This window comes from Sus scrofa, chromosome 13, assembly GCF_000003025.6.
Source record: "Sus scrofa isolate TJ Tabasco breed Duroc chromosome 13, Sscrofa11.1, whole genome shotgun sequence".
NCBI classification, from domain to species: domain Eukaryota; kingdom Metazoa; phylum Chordata; class Mammalia; order Artiodactyla; family Suidae; genus Sus; species Sus scrofa.
Window position 1 is genome coordinate 179,053,298 of NC_010455.5, and position 6,795 is coordinate 179,060,092.

Here is a 6,795-nt window from a genome sequence, read left to right on the forward strand (position 1 = left end):
TTTGATATATATAGGGCAACTGACGCCACAGTCTCTTCCAACTCAACCATCCTATTGGCAGAATTGCAGGCCCGGAAATTAGAAGCCGAGTGAATTCAAAGGGTATAACTAAATTTGTTAAAATCGAGAGCTCAGCTGTGGCATGGAGCCCCCTGCATTAAACATGACACTAGAGGAAGGAACCCTCCTCTTGTAGAAACTACTGTGCCAAGGTGTTTATATAGTACGTATAGTTACAAAGCACAGTCAGTGTGAGTGTCCCAGGTGAGCTCATCTCTTTTGACTCATAAAGTTTTCTCAGGAGGCAACACTAAGACTTTTTTTTTATAGCTACTATAGCAAGGTCTAGAAATTATGAGTGACGCACTTCTTTGGAAAAAGTATTTAAAAGCCATGCTTATTACTGGGAAAATTTAATCTCATTTTTCAAAATTATACAGCACAACAGAAGATCATTAGTAATCTTTTATATTTCATAAAAAGACATTGGCAGAAGGAAAATAGTCTTTATTGGAATTGAGGGAAACATGAAATCTACTGTCTTTAGACATTAATCAAGAGTAAACTGGGTGAACTCAAAATGCTACTGATACTTCTTAGTTAAATCCCACTGGCTCTGAATATTTACTTTTAATGGAGGCAAGCCAGTACATGAATATAAAAGGAGTTTATTAAACAAATGTCACTTTAATTTGCTTCTAGAATAACTTGATGTGACCTTCTGGTGGCTGACTCATTATCCTTATTTTGTTTTATTCATGCTAAAATTAAGATAAGTTTTGTTTTAAAGGGCAGAAAATGTTGGTAGTTGGAGAGGCTGCTGATGTGTGAGGGTTAGCAAGGGTAAGGTGGCAGGGAATCAAGTATATAAAATAGGCATTTAAAATACATTTAATATTGAATAGTAAAACTGTTGATGAAATAGATATATCTTTTAAAAATCATGTTTCCTTTAAAACAATCTCCTTAACATATCATAACTCAACTTTGATCCTAGGTGGAATTATCAGCTCTTTCCTTGGTATTCTCATCATAACCTCTTTAGACATCTCTCATAGTACCTGTAATAATGCATACTTATTAATATACTTTATCCACAACTATATTTTAAACCTATTAAGAGATATATGCAGAGATTATATATATACACACACACACAATAACAAAGGTCTACAGTTCAGAATTTTATTTTGTAAGGTAATGTATTACTACATATATCAATTTTTAACATGCCCATCAGAATTTCCTCAAGGTAGTAGCCAGAATTTATAAATTTGTAAATGATAAAAGATATACCTGCCTAAAGTTTAACATTGAAATTTTTTAATCATAAGTGAAACCTGCAGGAAAAAAAAAAACTATTTAAAGGCAATATATAATCAGTTTAGCAAGAAGTGTATCCAAACTCAGCTTAAAGTGTAGCATTCCTTTGTTTTATGAAAAGTCCATAAATAAATAATTTCTTTATATAGAAGTGAAGCAAATATGACTCAATATTCTGATTGTAAATACCCGAGTCTGAAAATCCAGCTACTAAAAGTAATTCAGGAGTTCCCATCATGGCACAGTGGAAACAAACCCGACTAGGAACCATGGGGTTGCGGGTTCAATCCCTGGCCTCTCCCAGTGGGTTGAGAATCTGATGTTGCTGTGAGCTGTGGTGTAGGTTGCAGACACAGATCAGATGTGGCGTTGCTGTGGCAGTGGCACAGGCCCACAGCTGTAGCTCCAACTGGACCCCTAGCCTGGGACCCTCCATATGCCACGGATGTGGCCCTAAAAAAGACGAAAAAAAAAAGGGGGGGGGAATTCAAATTTCTGTGCTATTATTTTAGTTGAGTTATGATTCCAAAGATCCTGCTGCTTCACTGGAGGAAATGTTTGTTTTCTTCTTTAAATCATCTTCAGAAAAGATAGATCCCCAGATAGGAGATGAGAATAGGGGAGGAAGGACTCAAGACTGGCAGAAGAACAGGTTTTCAATCCTCTTTGGATTCAAGCATTTGATATACTCTGGTTGGTAGCGTTAACCTGCACCCTGGCAAATGGAGGAAGAGTTTAACAAGTACAGAGATTTCTTTTTAAGCATTGTCTGACCTCACTTTCATGTGCACAGTCCTATTAAAAAATTCTACAGAAGTGTGTACCTCCCTGCTAAACTCTGTTCACAGCTCATTTGAATGATTAACATCTGGGTTCTCAATTGTGACTACAAGCATGATGGCAGGATTGCTTCTGTTTTGCATATCATTATACATACAGTGCTGACCATATAGTAGCCTCTTGGTAAATATTTGGAAAATATTTGATGATACATTGCTATAGTCACTATAGAACAACCATGATTTTTTAGACACTTTCCAGAGGAAAAAATTAAAACCTGAAACACTTTTTAAATTGCCACAATGTGTTAATCTTTGTTAACTTGTTTGGTGGACTATATTTGCACGTAGTACTTGTAATTAGCAAAAGGCCTTCAGAAAACATCTGTTAACTGCACATTCCAGTAACAGAATTTCCTCTTTTAAGACCTTTCCTCTACAGACCAAATGTTTTTTTAAAAAATAACTTTTACCTATATCTTTATAGAAAAGTTTTACCTATGATATCTTACAGTGCTAAGTTAATCCATTAGGAAATAAAATCAATATGAAATTGAGCCATGATATATCTGAGATGAATGGGTCAGATTCCCATCAGTTAAGTGCTTAACCTTAGTAGCCCCTGTGAATTCCTGAAGCTAATTCTCACTTAAAAGCATCATTAACCTAATAATTTAGCAATGATAATATAAATTGCATCGAACTGGTTGTATTGAATTACTCTTATTTGATTTTTTAGTATCATACAGAGAAATACCAATATAAAAAAGTCTTCAGTCACCATATTAATACTGTTTCCTTAAATATGGCTATATTTAATGATAATATTAATGAGAAACATTTATCTTATGTAGCATGTCAACTTCCAAAATATTAAAAATGATTCCTGAGTGTTGCTTTTTAAGAATCCTATAGTAGTTCTGTGAGATCTGTAAGCCATCTATTCTTGCTGTACAGTTATTTGAAGTTCATTTTGTGGAAATGACTTAAGAATCCTGATTTATTCTGCACCTCCATCTGATGCTTCCCTGTTCAAAGCATGATCAAAGAGTATAAGACGTTTCACTAGTGCGAAATAATGAAAGGAAGACTACCTTATCCTTTTTTCTTACAATAGAGCAGAAAATAAGCAAATATGAAAATGAAAGATTATTTCATTGTTCCACAAAGGCATTGAGCAATGTCCTTCATGCCTCAAGGAATCTGGCTCCTAAGTTAATATAAGCTGGTTAATTCATTCATTCACTAATTTATCATTTCAACTAGCATGTTGTAAGCATCTGCTTAGGGTCAGGTATTAGACTAATTGAAATATTAACTCAGCAATTTGCCCTCCCTCCATAATATGTTATGCAAAACTGTTTCGACTGAAATGATGAAATGTTAATTTGAATCATGTTTGACAATGTCTAGGATATTAAGCTTGAGAAACATTAAAATCACCATTAACGAAGCTAGATCATTTTTCCAGCGTCTATAAACATTACGGGGGAAAAAATCAATCAAAAAAAGGCCTTCAGACATGGGTAAACCTGGTTTTCAATTTCAATCCCACCACTTAAAAGCAGTGCCATCTCAGATAAGTTACTTTAAATTCTCTGAACTCCAGGTTTTCATGTATAATCAAACTAAAAATATCTGTCTTGGTTTCTGGTGAAGATTAAATGAACTGTATATAAAGTTCTAAATACACTAATGCATGGAATTATGTTGATAATTATTAGTTACTTTCTTGTTATCTATTGTAAATATCTATTGTTGCAAGATAATCTATGGTTATCTATTGTTGGAATTATGTTGATAATTATTAGTTATTTTCTGGTTATCTATTGTGGCAAAATATCTATTGTGGCAAAAAAGAGCAAGCATGCTGTGATGGTCATGGTTCTGTGGGGCAGAAATTTGACCAGGACACAGAAGACAGCTTGTCTCTGCCCATAAGGTCTAGGGTCTCACCTAGGAAGACCCACATGGCTGGAATTATCTAGAGACACGTTCACTCAGTTGTCCAGCACCTGAGTTAGAATCACTAGAAGCCTGAAAACATCACCTGGTGCATATAGGTGTCTTCTTCATGGGGCTTAAGTTTCCCCCAACATGAGAGCTGGGTCAAAAAAAGGTAAACCAAACTATCCAAGAGCAAGCATTCTAGGACAAGCAGGTGAAAGCTGCACAGCCCTCTATGACCTAAGAAGATATATGGTGTTTCTTCTTTTTGAGCTTTCATTCATAAATCTACTAAGGTTTCCACAAATAGGAAACAAAGACTCCATTTATCAATGGGAAAAATTTTAAAGAAATTGCAGAATCCAATTTATAAAACCATTGCACTTCCTATTCTCCACTGTAGATAAAATAAACTGATTTTTGGTGGTACTTGTTGAAATAATTGCTCAGAAGTATCCTGCAACCAGGTGAGATTTCTCAATTACACCTATTAGAAGTGGTTTTTTTTTTTTTTTTTTTTTTTTGGAGGGGGTTGTTTTTAAACCAAGCCTATCTTAGAAAATGTGATTTCTGATCTTGAGTCCACTGCTTTAAAAAGGGACCTGTCTTTACTCGTACTCTTAAATGAAAATATTTTACTTTTTTCAGTTAAAATTTTTCTTTGTAACTTTGGGCAGTAAAATTTATGTCAGTCACATTACATAGTCTTTCTTAACACCCACCATGTGTACTTTTATAGTAAGAATTTGTAAAAATTAAGTACTGCATTCTGAATTTACTTCTAATTTAATGTCTACAATGTTAGAATGCCAAATATTATTGCTAAAACATGAACTAAATCTCCAAATTTTAACAATTCAGTTAGCACAATAAAATTATGCATTCCATGTAACACATGTATTTTTTTAATTTCTTAGTGAAAATATGGGGCTTTCATCTTTTTTTTTTTTTTTTCGTCTTTTTGCCATTTTTCTTGGACCACTCCCGCGGCATATAGAGGTTCCCAGGCTAGGGGTCGAATCAGAGCTGTAGCCGCCGGCCTACGCCAGAGCCACAGCAACAAGGGATCTGAGCCGCGTCTGTGACCTACACCACAGCTCATGGCAAGGCCAGATCCTTAACCCACTGAGGAAGGCCAGGGATCGAACCCAAAACCTTATGGTTCCTAGTCAGATTCGTTAACCACTGAGCCACCATGGGAACTCCCAGGGCTTTCATCTTTTAAAAGTTACTAAGGCATAGTTGCATGAGATCCTCACTGTATATTTTTTATAAATATAATTTGAAAATTGCCGACACTAGTCTCTTTACCTTTTAACAATTTTCACTTTTCTATTATGGTGAACGGAATGTCTTCCTTCTGAAATCACATTTGGTGTGATTGGCTAGTTCCATCTTATTCTCCAGTGATAGGAAAAGGCTCCAACGATGAGCATATGGTGGAAGTGTTGGCAACTGGCGAAGAGTACTCTTGGATGCTTAGGACCATTTTCGATTTAGAACATAAAGCTGTTACCACATGATACAAAGTAGTAGCTAAATAATTTCTTTCTTTTCATAATTTGACTCTTGCTCATTTTTTTAATCTCTATTTTGTGCCTTTTAGATTTGTTTCAATTCTATCTGAAGTAAGGGTAAATAGCTGTCTTTCTCAAGGACTGTGGTTTTCTGACAATTTATAAAAACAGCATGAGACTGATGAAATTTTCTAACCTGACATAACTAATCATGACTTTCCTCTCATCAATAGCTTCTAAGAGCAGCGCTACTCCCTGTTTGGCTTAATTAGAATTTATATATCAATACACTGACACGTCCAGCAGCTAATCACTTTGATGTAGAACTTTGTTGTTTAAGGTGAGCAGTGGAGGCAGGGAAGAGGTGGGTGGTGAAGGGTGACTAGACCTTAATGCACTAGTAAAAATGTTAAAGCCACAAAATAAGTTTCTTTAAATTATTCATTTATTCTGACTCAACTTGCTGCTTGAAAATGGCATCTGATCTGGTGCTTTGTTCCCTATGTTTTCTCAGACAAAGGATGCAGGAACTGCTTCAATTCAGATTGTTTCTTCTCTTTGTTATTAACAGTGCTCAGTTGGCTTATTTGAAAAGCATGGTTTGCAGCCTATGTGACAGTGAAGAATATAGATACAAAAAAACTGCAAAAAAAGATTTGTTAATAAGCATTATAATTTCTCCCTGGAATGTGACTGTAGCCACAAGATCTATATCACAGCTCTATGTGATCATGAAGTCAAGCATCAGTGATACTCATTAAGCCCTACTTGCTAGGGATTGGATGGATGGTTGTATGTTTGTGGATGGGGATTTGGTTCAAAAGAGAACAAGATTCAGCCCCTGCCTTTCAGTAGGAAGGAAGGAGAGGAGGAATATGGGAGAGCTACCTAGTTGTAGATAAGTCTAAAACTGAGGATAGAGGCTAATTTTCTACATTTTAGGTAAACTTCAAAGTTTAAAAGCTGGAACAGACAATATTGGATTTGAAATTTAGGAAGATTATTTTAGAAGCATTGTGTGGTGTGTATTGATGGGAGTTTGAGATATAGGGAAGGAATTGATTAAGAGTCTTCTGGATTCATCCTAGAATAGAGTGATAAAAATTACAATCAGGATAAGGAAGTAGAAATAAAAGCTTGAAATAAAAACTGTTAAATACATTGATAGCGTTTGGGAATCAGTTACAGAAGGTAACTTTAAAATATCAGGGATAGGAGTTCCTGTTGTG